Here is a 13,237-nt window from a genome sequence, read left to right on the forward strand (position 1 = left end):
GGAGATACCTACAGAAGTCCAATATTCACCAAGAGCTATTATGAAACTTCGGTTAGTGAAAGCTGCTTAGAATGAGAATGTCAGGACAATCCCACCATCTCCAGGTTGTTATTCTGCAGTTATGCTGGCCAGTTATTGCTAAACATGCGTAACATCTTGCACTATTCACATCATCAAGTCAGGGTTGCTATGGGGATGAGTCACAACATTCCCGCCCCCTTCCCTGCTCAAAGAACACTTGGAAGATGTTCCTCATAAAACTCTGCAAATACAAGAGAGGGTGTTGAAGTTGAGAAGGTAATGCTTCCCAACTGAGATAGAGTTTTGAAGACACCCTTGCCCAGTCCTGACAGATGATTAATTGAAGGAAATGGAGCATGAGAACCCTACTCACATCAAATTGGTCAGGCTGATGTTATGGGAGATAGATGGTCTCAAGGCTTTGGGCCATGTAGGTCTATATGGGTAACAACCAGTAACTTCAATCGCACCAGAAGTAGACCATCAACCACTGCAGCCCACCAATGCTGGCTGGGTGGCTTTGGTCAGTCGCTCTCTTTCAGCCCAGCCCACCTCACTGGGTTCTTGTTGTGGGGAAAATAGCAGGAGGAAGGAATATTATTAGGTGCCATGAATCAAGGCAAATATACCTGTAAAGTCCTCAGAGAACTACACCAATAGCAGGGCTCCAATCTCCCGCTTTTTCTGGGCGCGCGTCTTATCCAATTAGCAATCGCCTGGCTGTTGTCAGGCGAGAGATACGTCGTAACTCTGAGGACTTTACACCCTTCCCCTCCTGGATCGCGCATGCGAAATTGGCCAGATAAGCCGGTCGACGTCGGCTCCGCCCAGATCTTCTCACTTCGGGGGCGGCAGCCACAGGAGGAGGAGTGGCCGAGGCTGCTAATGGACCTGTAGGAGAAGGCAATTCCACCCCTAGGGCAGGTTTGGCCAACGCGGGAACTTTAGAAGGTCCAGGTACGTCAATCGGCAAGATCGATCCGCGTTTGCGGATCCAGGAGGGGAAGGGTGTAAAGTCCTCAGAGTTACGACGCATCTCTCGCCTGACAACAGCCAGGCGATTGCTGATTGGATAAGACGCGCCCTCAGAAAAAGCGGGAGATTGGAGCCCTGCTATTGGTGTAGTTCTCTGAGGGAGCCGGTATATAAGAGCTGTCAAGTGTCCCTGGAGTTTTTGAGTCGGTTCCTCTTTTGTTATATTCAGTTGTTGAAATAAAGTGTTCTAGCCGTTTGCCTGGGCTCTCTTGGTCATACTTACCACCGATATAATAATACCTGTCCTAGGATAATGTTGCAGGATCCAATCTGGGCTGATGGGTGCTGTGATCCAGGTCCAAGTAGGTAGTATTAAATGCAATCAGTTCAAAAACAAACAGACTTTATTAGAACAGCTGAGAATTAACTCATTCTCAGCGTAGTCCAAACTAAATCAAAACCAATTTTTCATAAAACAATTCTTCAGCCTTATCACCAATCTTGGTCTAATTAGGCAAACTGCCAAAGCTTTTCTTGCCAAAAGTTCAGAAGCAGAAGACGCCGACAAGAAATAAATGCAGCAAGACAAGGAGCAAGTCTATCAACATTGTTTTCTGACAAACAGCCCAAACGCCGTTGCTGGTCTTTTAAGCCTTATGGGAGGGGCCAGTCATCTCTTGGCCCTACTCCCGAGTTTTCCTCTTAGCTTTAGCTGCACTTGCCTCTGGCAGCTCTTCTCATGCATGCATTAGGAACAGGCTCTTCCTGTTCCTTTGCCTCACTACTATCAGTCTCTGGACGCTCCGGAGTCCTCACATCACTCCCCAATGGCCCTGGCCCAATCTATGCCTCCAATGCAGAGCCCTCATCCGGGCCTTCCCCAGCCTCCAGGACTGGCCCATGTTCTTTGTCAGCCTCCTCACTGTCTGACTCCGCTGCCAGCTCTGCAGGCTGCTGGCGGAGCACAACACTGGGCTCCAGCACAAGCCTGAAAGCTCAGAAGACAGAACCTCTGGTCCTGGTGACCGACCCAGATTGAGCCTTGCAGTATTAGGTGGGTTCGTTGCCTTGAGTTTATAAAAATAATAAAGGCAGGATATTAATAAGTAAAATAAAAAATAAATAAATGTTTCATTGATATACCAAGACATGCCCATTACAACTTGCACCACTGAGTCACAACATGCCACCCAGCCCCCCGCGTAATACAAAATAACAATTTTCATTAAGACATACTAAATTATAGAAGAGCAAACAAAGCAGGGGTGAAATGTAAAATTTGTTACTACCGGTTCTGTGGGCGTGGCTTGGGGGGGGGTAATGTGACTCGGTGGCTGTGGCCAACTTGTTTTTTTTACTTTTAAAAGCATTTTTTCTACAACTTCTTTGGCCGAAGAGGTTGTAAAAAAATGCTTTTAAAAGCCTGTGATGATCAGGCAACTCATCTGGGATCGCCAGAGGAAAAAAAGCTTTTAAAGGGTTCTGACGATCCCAGCTGAGTTGCCTGATCGTCAGAACCTTTTAAAAACATTTTTTCTACAACCTCTTCAGCCAAAGAGCTTGTAGAAAACATGCTTTTAAAAGGCTCTGACGATCCCAGCTGAGCCACGCGATCATCAGAGGTTTTTTTTTTACTTTTAAAAGCATTTTTTTTGCCGAAGAAAAATGCTTTTTAAAGTAAAAAAAAAAACCCTCTGATGATCGTGCGGTTCAGCTGGGGTGAGGGAGGGCAGGGATTTTTGCTACCGGTTCTCCGAACCACCCGTTGCCATCGCTACCGGATCGAGCGATCTGGTCCAAACCGGGAGCATTTCACCCCTGAAACAAAGCTGAACATTCTTGCTATGGAGGACTCCGTTCATCTTGACCTCAAAGCCTGGAGGATCGCCATTTTAACAGAGACAAATGCAACTCTTTTTTCCAATTTCGAAAGAAGAAATCAGATGCTCAGACAGAGAATTAAAGATACTCTATCTGGATTGTCACAAGAAGAATATGAGTCAGTTGCATGACAGGGCTGTAAAAAGAGCAAATGCAGTTTTGAGCTCAATCAACAGCCTAATTTCAGTATAATTCATAAATCGTGGGCGGGATTTATTTATTTTTTTTGTTTAGTCCTCATCTTGAGGATTCAGACAAACTGCAACAGAGAAAGGCAAAAGGAAATGAATGGGTAAGGAGAATCAGAGGACTAGAAACCAGGGGTGAAATCCAGCAGGTTCTGACAAGTTCTGGAAAACCGGTAGCAGAAATTTTGAGTAGTTTGGAGAACTGGCAAATACCACCTCTGGCTGGCCCCAGAGTGGGGTGGGAATGGAGATTTTGCAATACCCTTTCCCCAGGAGTGGGGAGGGAATGGGGATTTTGCTGTATCCTTCCCCTGGAGTGGGGAGGGAATGGAGATTTTGCACTATCCTTCCCCTGCCACACCCACCAAGCCACGCCCATAAAATTGGTAGTAAAAAAAATTGGATTTCACCACTGCTAGAAACTATGATGACATTTTGAAGGAGTTGGAAATACTTAACTTGAGAAGTTTGGAAGGCGCTCTCTCTCTCTCTCTCACTCTCTCTCTCACCCTCCCACCCTCCCTCCCTCCCTCCCTCTCTCTCTCACACACACATGATACAGATCACATGGGCATGATTAAAACTGGTGATCCTTGCTATCTGACTAGAAAGCATTATGTGAAATCTATGATTGACCAATGCCAGGGTAAGCAATGTGTGTGCGACCAGCCCCCTCCCACGCACTCATGTTTGCTGTTGACACGTGATGGCAAGGTGGTCTCGGTAGGCCCGTTTTTTGCTCTCCCCAGCAAACGGGCTATTTCTGGCCTCCAGAGGGCCTCCAGGAGGGTGAGAAAGGCCATTTTTGCCCTCCCTAGGCTCCTAGAAAGGCTCTGAAGCCTGGGGAGAGCAAAAAATAGGCCTTCCCCTCCCTCCAGGCCCTCCAGAGGCAGGAAACAGACTGTTTTCCTACTTCTGGGTGGCCCAGAAGGCCCAAAATCCGGCCACACGGCATGCATGTGTGCCGGAGCTGAGCTCGTATGCCCACTGATATGGCTTCCGCATGCCATCATGGACCTATCTCTTCATGTTTCATGGATGATAACCTACTATTTCAACCTCATCTGCAAAATGAAAGAAAACACAGGTAGACCACTTGACCATTCAAAGTTATAAGCACGCTATAAAAGTGTGACGAAAAATCATTTTTCACACTTATAACCATTGTAGCCTACCCGTGGTCATGTGATTGAGATTTGTACATGGGGCAATTGGCCATGTTTATGACTGTTGCAGTGTCCTGGGGTCACGTGATCACTTTTTGCAGCCTTCTGAGAAACAAAGTCAATGGGGAAGCCAGATTCACTTAACAACCATGTTACTAAACTGGAGTGATTCACTTAACAACTGTGACAAGAAATATTATAAAACGGGGCAAAACTCATTTAACAACTGTGTAGCCAGAGTCATTTAAAAACTGCAGTGATTCACTTAACAACAATGGCAAGAAAGGTCGTAAAATGGGACAAAACTCACTTAATAACCGTTGCGTTTAGCAACAGAAAATTTGGGATCAATTGCTGGTTGCTAATTGGGGACTATTTTACAATGCTATTGTATTGGAGTATACAGTAGATGATAAATAATAAGTGCTTTGAAGATTGGACAGTGATAATCAAATTATTATTAGTATTATTATTGTTGTTGCTGTTTTTGTTGTTGTTGTTGTATTACTAATGAACAATTCCTAGAAAAGACAGAAAATAGCTTCTTATTTTAGAAGAGAGGTATATCATCTTTCCAGTTAATGTCCTCGAGCAGCAAATTCATCAAATACCATAGATGTCAGCATAGAATTTAAGCAACACAGTAACTTCACAACCTACTCTGCACACATTAAAGTTTTACATTGAGTAAGCCCACTGCATGGCATTGAACCCTGCATCTCCTTCATGGAAAATCATGAGAAAATAGTAACAACTGCAACATGTTTTTCCTCAAAGTAGTTTTGCTTAAGGGCATGTTATTTGTCATCTGTTTACTGCTGAGGTCTCGAACCTTCGCTCGAGCGCCGGCTGTTGGCTCTAGGAAGAGATCAGATAAGGGAGTTCATATGATTCCAATATACAAGGTGCATTTGCTGATATGACCTATTGTTTAGTACAAGGAGTGCAGTGTGATAGGCTCTCTATCTGCCTGAGACATCTTCCAGGGGTGGGTTTTCCATTGGGAACAACATTGGCAGGATCCTTCCAAGGTTACTTTAGGAGACCTAATCCCAACCTTCGCTCGGTGCGGACTTTCTTGCGTAAAAAAAAAAAATTGTTTGAAAGGCTTTACGTTACAACTGTTGGCCATTAAAAGGCAATCTGGACTGGGGCTGAGACTTGGCAGCCAAAGAACGCAACACACATACCTCCATGGGAATGGAACAGCTGCGGCTTCTTGGAAACAGATTACAATTGCATAATCTTCTACAGATGACAATTTTGCTGCAGTCATTGTTTCTTTTTCCTCTTATTTTTTTATTGCACTGGTAAAATAACAGATGCAGGTAGGACCCCAATAAGAAGCCAAGCTTCAGTGGGAGAGGAGCAGGATCAACATGTCCTGTTTAATTTTTTGAAGTTTTCTCAGTCGATTAAGACTGTGAAGGGCAAAAGCCAATTCAAAAGCCATCGCCTTTGTTACATATTAATAGACATATGGTATCCGAATCTAGTTTCTGAGTTCTGTGATTGGTAGTCCTCTAGGAAGAACTTTTGAAGTTGGTGTGTGGGATTCCTTCTACTGATTTCAACATCTCCAAATTATCAGGGGTCTAGAAAGATGCAGCAGGAAGACCTCAGCAGTTATGATAGCTACCGGGGATTTGAAGAATGTTCAGTTAGGTCAATTGCAGGTCTTCCAAAGTATTGGGTGTCCAACTTCCAGATTTTTTAGTTGACATGCTAGTGGGGGATTTCTAGTAGACCTAAGACATCTGGAAGCCTCCAGATGGAGAAAGGTTAAGTTGGGGTACAAGCACTGAGTTTGATACATGCCGATTTATAATAGAAATGCTCACACGTTAGCCTGAAAAACACTATATATATATATATAAACACATGCCGATTACTTATTTTTGCTTGTTTGTTGCAACAAAATGAAAAAATGGATACCGTATAATACCAATGTCCTGTTAGGGTTCCAAGTAATATCCCCAACGAAAGAAGACTCTGAGGCTAGAAGTTCCTCAAAGTTTATTAAGAGATGTCATATTGGCACATCTGGGAAAACATGAATCTGAAAACTTCCAGGTTTTCCCCACCTATAGAAAAGTCCAAGGCCCTGCCCAGCACCCACATGTCCATCCCATGGCCCAATCAATGCACCGCCCCAACTGGAGATGCCTCCAAGTCACACCACTCCAGGTGGAGGGCAAGATGTCCTTGACTCTCTGAGAAAGGAATGTTATTATGACTATATATCTCCCCTGCTCCATACAATCTCCACCTCCAGAGGTGGGTTTCAGCGGGTTCTGACCAGTTCTGAAAACTGGTAGTGGAAATTTTGAGTAGTTCAGAGAACCAGTAGTAAAAATTCTGAGTAGCCCCGCCCCCATCTATTCTCTGCCTTCTGAGTCCCAGCTAATCAGGAGGAAATGTGGATGTAACCTTCCCCTGGTGGGACTGGAGATTTTATAGTATTCTTCCCCTGCCATGCCCACCAAGCCATGCCCACCAAGCCACACCTACAGAACCAGTAGTAAAAAATGTTGAATCCTACCACTGCCCCCCTCCCAGTTTCCCACAAAACTAAATGTGGCAGGACTGAAGATCCAATGCATAAGATGGCTTCCAGGCCTGACATGTCCTTCATTAATTCTCTTCTACTATTAATTCTCTTCTTCATTAATCCTGGAAAATAGAATCTTTTTTTAGAGATTGGAAGGAGGAGAGATTAGTTATCTGTTCAAAATAAGCAAATTCATCAGAAATGGGTAAAAAAAAAGTGAATGGAAGAATATCATTGTTTGATCGCTGTCCTGAAACGAGGCTTTGTAGCAGTAATGTCATTCTGCAATTTAATTTCTCATTATTTCTTATTATTATTTCAGTATTCTGTTTATGTTCAAGAATATAGCAGCACCCCCCCCCCCAAAGAGATTCCTGGTGAGTTTAGATTTCCAATGTGTGGATTAACCAAGATCCAATGTGTTATGTATTCTTGTCTGTACCTTTAAATATTTGAGCGGGAAATCAGCACGTTGCTGATTGGACGAAGCCACCAGTAGAACTGTATAAAAGGAGAGGTTTTTCCCCCAGCCTGTTGCTGGGTTCACCCTATATTAAAGAGCTGTTGTCACTACCCTGGTCTCCAGCCTCGTTACTTCCAGAACTTAACACTGGCGACGAAGGTGGGATCTCGAGGCTAAGGAGAACCAGAACCGAGCTGAAGCACGATAGACCCGAACCCAGCAAACACAGGGCAGAAAAGCGGAGATGGCCAGTTACACTCCGCCCGCACCGTTTGACCCGGCTAAAGAGAAATGGGGAACGTATATGACCCGTTTCGAAAGCTTTCTAGAAGCCAACGAACTGCAAGGAGTTCCAGATAACCGGAAAAGGGCTTATTTCTTAAGTCACTGCAGTCCGGAAGTCATTGATATCGCGGAAGCCCTGGCAGAGCCAACGCCGATACAATCAGTGTCGTGGCCAACTCTACAGACTTTACTAAGGAACCACTTCGCGCCAACGCCGTCCAAATACGTGAGGCGGTTTGAATTCGGAGAGCGAAGACAGATGGAGGGCGAATCCATCGGTGACTACATGGCCGCCCTAAGAAAAGCGTCCAAGGACTGCGGATACCGCGACCTAGACGAGGTGCTCCTCGAGCAACTCATCCGAGGGGTCCGAGATATCCGTTTGCGGCGACGGCTGCTAGCAAAGAGCAACCTGACGCTGGCCAACGCTCTGGACGAAGCCAGAGCACATGAAATGTCCACCCAAGCGGCGGAGACACTGCAAAAGCCGGTCCCACTTAAGGCAAGCGCGAAGACAACCCCAGTGCACCAGGAGGAGGTTCAGACCGAATCCGACGGTGAAGATGAGGAAGGGGTCTGCAGAACCGAGAAACGCGACAAAGGGGACCGAGACGAGTGCGGAAGCTGCGGTGGTCAACACCAGCGCCAACGCTGCAAATTTAAGGACGCGACATGTCGGCGGTGCGGAAAGAAGGGGCACCTAGCTCAAGTTTGTCGAGCGGCCCAACCTTCCCGCCGAAAATTCAAATCGGCCAATCAGAGCGCGGAATCGGCAAGGCGACCCGCGATTGGCTCAAACAAAAAGGCGCGGATTCAAACCAAACGACTGTGGTCATAGGCCGCGCCTCGACCCGAGTGGAGAAGAAGATCTTCACCAGACCAAAAATAGAGGGAGTACGGTGCCGGCTCGAAGTAGACACGGGATCAGCGATCACCATCATGTCCTGGGACACTTTGGCGAAGTCACTGCCGTCAGTCGCGAAGCGCCACCTGCAAGCACAACGGCTGCGAATCCATGACTACCAGGGGAATCGCATCCCTGTTCGAGGGACCACCTCCGTCCGAGTCGAGTACGGACCACATAGGAAGACCCTGCCCATCACGATCGTTGAAGGGACCCTGCCCAGTCTGTTGGGACTAGACTGGTTTCGTGCCCTGGGCATGGGAGTGACTGGCATCTACAGAAGTGACTGTAACCTCAAAGACATTCTCTTTAACGAGTTCGAAGATGTCTTCAAGGACTGCCTGGGCAAGTACAAGGGGACCCCTATTTCCTTCAACTTAGACCCCCAGGTAGCTCCCATTAGGCTTAAGGCGAGGAGAGTCCCTTTTGCCCTAAAACCAAAAATCGATAAGGAGCTAGATAAGCTCATAAATCAGGGGATTTTGGTGCCAGTCGATCACGCAAAGTGGGAGACACCAATCGTCACCCCAATAAAACCAGACGGGTCAATTAGAATTTGCGCTGACTACAAGGCGACGCTTAACAAAGCCTTACAGAAAAGCGCTTACCCGGTTCCCGTGGTGCAGCACTTACTGCACTCTTTGGGGCGAGGGCAAGTCTTTGCAAAGTTAGACTTGGCCCAAGCCTACCAACAACTGCCCGTAGACGCCCGCACAGCCGAAGCCCAAACGATTATAACGCACAGGGGGCCTTCAAGTGCACCGATTGCAATTTGGGGTGAGTGTGGCACCAGGGCTGTTCCAAAACCTAATGGAACGTCTTCTGCAGGGCTCCCAGGGTAGTTCCTACTTGATGATGTCCTAATTTCAGGGAAAACATAGAGGAATTGGGGGAGCGTTTAAGAAAGGTTTTGGGCATTTTCCGGACAGCCGGATTAAAAGTCAAGGTAAACAAATGCCAGATAGGGGTCGAATCCGTCGAGTTCTTGGGCTACCGGATAGACAAGAAAGGAATTCACCCTACTGAGAGCAAGGTCAAGGCAATTAGAGAGGCTCCAGCGCCCAAAAACAAAGCAGAGCTGCAGGCATTCCTGGGGTTAGTGAATTTTTACGCGGTCTTTTTAAAGAACAAAGCGACCGTTGCCGAACCGCTGCATAGACTTTTAGGGAAAAATACTGTTTGGTCTTGGGGAAAGTCGGAAAATAAGGCTTTTGAAGCAGTAAAGAACCTGCTCTCAAGTAATAGCCTGCTCATCCAATATCACAACTCATTGCCACTAGTGCTGGTCTGCGATGCCTCCCCTTATGGGGTGGGGGCTGTACTCAGCCATAGACTTCCAAACGGCACAGAAGCCCCTATAGCTTTTTACTCTAGAACGATGTCCTCCCCAGAGAGGAATTACAGCCAATTAGATAAAGAAGCACTAGCCATTGTGTCAGGGGTTAAAAAATTCCACGAATATGTCTTTGGGCGGGATTTTGAAATCGTGACTGACCACACGCCGCTACTAGGATACTGGCTGGCGATCACCAACGCCTGTGGCACTTTCGCCACGCTTGACCCGATGGACTATTTTCTTAGCCGCTTATTCGCACAAGCTGCATCATCGACCAGGGAAAGAAGTGGGGCATGCAGACGCGTTAAGCAGATGCCCACTGCCAGGGGCCATCGAAGACCCCACGCCGGGGACGCCTATCCTGCTTATTGACTCCTTGGACTCTGGCCCAGTCACGTCTAAGGAAGTGGCTCGGGCATCATACCGGGACATTATGTTAAGGACTGTACTCGGTTGGGTACAAAGAGGGTGGCCCGCTGCGCCGGGCGAACGCTTTAAGGAGTTTGTTAAAAAAAGGGATGAGCTCTCGGCTCAAGGGGGGTGCCTGTTATGGGGTGATCGGGTGGTAATCCCCGATAAATTAAGGGAAAAGGTACTGGACCTCCTCCACGAGGGCCACCCAGGGATCGTCCGAATGAAGGGGCTAGCAAGAAGCTATGTGTGGTGGCCACTCATGGATTCAGAGATTGCTGAGAGGGTAGGGAAATGCCAGGCTTGCCAAGAGTCCAGACCCCTACCTCCAACGGCCCCAGTCAGGGAATGGGAAAAACCCCAAGGGCCCTGGTCAAGAATACACATTGATTTTGCTGGCCCTTTCCATGGCCAAACTTTCCTAGTGGTTGTCGACGCATTTTCTAAATGGTTAGAGATCATACTCATGAAATCCACTACGGCCGAGGCAGTAATCGCAGCCCTGCGCCACTTATTCGCAACCCACGGGTTGCCTGACACTCTGGTGTCCGACAACGGGCCGCAATTCACGGCAGCCCAGTTCGAAGAATACTTGGCAGAGGAGGGCATCCGACATGCCCTCTGCGCCTTTCCACCCTGCGTCGAATGGCCTTGCAGAGCGTTCCGTCCGGAGCGCTAAGGAGGCATTGTCCAGGCTCAAACCAGGGGACTGGCAAACAAAGATAGACTTCTTTCTGGCCGTTCAGCACAGAACCCCAAGCACGGCTACCGGCAGAAGCCCAGCCGAATTACTGATGGGACGGAAACTCCGGTGCCCACTTGACCGCTTGAGTCCCCATTACACACCAGAGGGTTACAAAGGGGAAATAGACAAAACAAGGGAATTGGACATAGGCGACCGAGTGTGGGCCCGCAACTACGGGGACGGCCCAAGTTGGCTCGCGGGGCAAATAATAAAAACAACTGGCCCAAAGTCGTACTTGGTCGAATTACAAGATAACAGAGTATGGAGGCGTCACATAGATCAGATAAGGAGACGAATAACTGAACAAATTAAGCCATAGCAAACAAATTATGACCCCTCCTTATTTGAGCCCACAGCTGACCATGACCCGGGGGAGGCGCAAGACTTAGCTGAGGTCCCGGAGGTCCAGCGACGCCATCAGGTTCCCGAGGGAAACGACAGGGAAAATTACAAAAGTAATCCAGGGCCGGATGGCCAAGAAAAAGAATCTGCAAATAATCCAGGGCCCGATGGCCTAGAGAAAGAGCTGGGAGGAGAAAACAGACCCTCCGAACAGCTCAAAACACCACCCAGAACTGAACCGCGCAGGTCTGAAAGAACTAGGAGACGCCCAGGTTATTTGCGTGACTACGTCGAAAAATAACATGTAAATAAAATGTAAATAGAGGCAAAGTGTTTTCTGGGAGGGGAGGAGTGTTATGTATTCTTGTCTGTACCTTTAAATATTTGAGCGGGAAATCAGCACGTTGCTGATTGGACGAAGCCACCAGTAGAACTGTATAAAAGGAGAGGTTTTTCCCCAGCCTGTTGCTGGGTTCACCCTATATTAAAGAGCTGTTGTCACTACCCTGGTCTCCAGCCTCGTTACTTCCAGAACTTAACACAATGTGTGGATTAACTGGTGGCACAGTGGTTAGAATGCGGTATTGCAGGCTAACTCTGCCCATAGCCGGGAGTTTGATCCTGACTGGCTCAAGGCTGACTCAGCCTTCTATCCATCCGAAGTTGGTAAAATGAGGACTCAGATTATTAGGGGCAATATGTTGACTCTGTAAACCACTTAGAACAGGAGTCTCCAACCTTGGTCTTTGCTTTGCTGGCTGAGGGACTCTGGGAGTTGAAGTCCACAAGTCTTAAAGGGACCAAGGTTGGAGACCCCTGATTTAGAAAGTGCTGTGAAGCACAATGAAGCAGTATATAGATCTAAGTGCTATTGCTATTAATCAGGCAATAATCAGAAAAGCCTATTATAGTGGCTTTAGATTTCCAAGCCTTGGAAAAGGAAGCTATTCAGTGAAAGCTATATATTAATATCTTTTATTCTTTACATTAAATTTTCAATCAAAAGGTCTCAGTTGCACTTTATGGTAGATTGAACCAACGCAGGAAAAATATAAAAGCAATTGATTAAAAAAATGCTACAGCTGCGGTAAGCCCAGGAAAACAGCCTTACTTCCTCATGAAAATAGGTCACTTATTGGATGAGAGTGAGGATGATCCTTAATTTTTGCAATACCCAGCCAAAAAACATTAACAATGCAGAGTGAAAAATAAACACAACTCAGAGTAAAAGAAAATTTAAAGCATGGCAGAAAGCGAAGAGGAGCTAAAGAGCCTCTTGATGCGGGTGAAGGAGGAGAGTGCAAAAGTTGGCTTGAAACTCAACATTAAGAAAACTAAAATCATGGCATCTGGCCTTCTCAATTCCTGGCAGATAGATGGGGAAGAAATGGAGGTAGTGACAGATTTTATTTTCCTGGGCTCCAAGATCACCGCAGATGGGGACTGCAGCCAAGAAATTAAAAGACGCTTGCTCCTGGGGAGGAAAGCTATGGCAAATCTAGACAGCGTACTAAAAAGCAGAGACATCACCCTGCCAACAAAAGTGCGAATAGTCAAGGCTATGGTTTTCCCAGTTGCAATGTATGGCTGTGAAGGTTGGACCATAAGAAAGGCTGAGCGCCAAAGAATCGAGGCCTTTGAATCAGGGGTGAAATCTAAAAATTTTCCCTACCGGTTCTGTGGGTGTGGCTTAATTGGTGGGCGTGGCTTGGTGGTCAGATGACTGGGTGGGCGTGGCCAATAACAATAAATAATAAAAATAATAAACAAAGTATAAAAAACAATAAGAGGTATCAAAAACCAACTTTCACACTTTACACACACACAACACAACACAACACAACTGACTCACACACAATGTAAAAGCAGCTGCACTTCACACTTCACACAGCCACAAAAAGCTCAAAAACCAACTTTCACACTTTACACACACACACCTCACACACACACACACACACACACACACACA

The 13,237-nt window shown here is 46.7% G+C and overlaps 1 pseudogene; it reads left to right on the forward strand.

Moving 5' to 3' along the window:
- The first annotated feature begins 461 nt into the window (after positions 1 to 461).
- On the forward strand, positions 462 to 12,302 carry LOC131194219 (uncharacterized protein K02A2.6-like; annotated as a pseudogene).
- The last annotated feature ends 935 nt before the right edge of the window (positions 12,303 to 13,237 follow it).

The sequence above is a fragment of the Ahaetulla prasina genome, chromosome 3, assembly GCF_028640845.1.
Source record: "Ahaetulla prasina isolate Xishuangbanna chromosome 3, ASM2864084v1, whole genome shotgun sequence".
Classification (NCBI taxonomy): domain Eukaryota; kingdom Metazoa; phylum Chordata; class Lepidosauria; order Squamata; family Colubridae; genus Ahaetulla; species Ahaetulla prasina.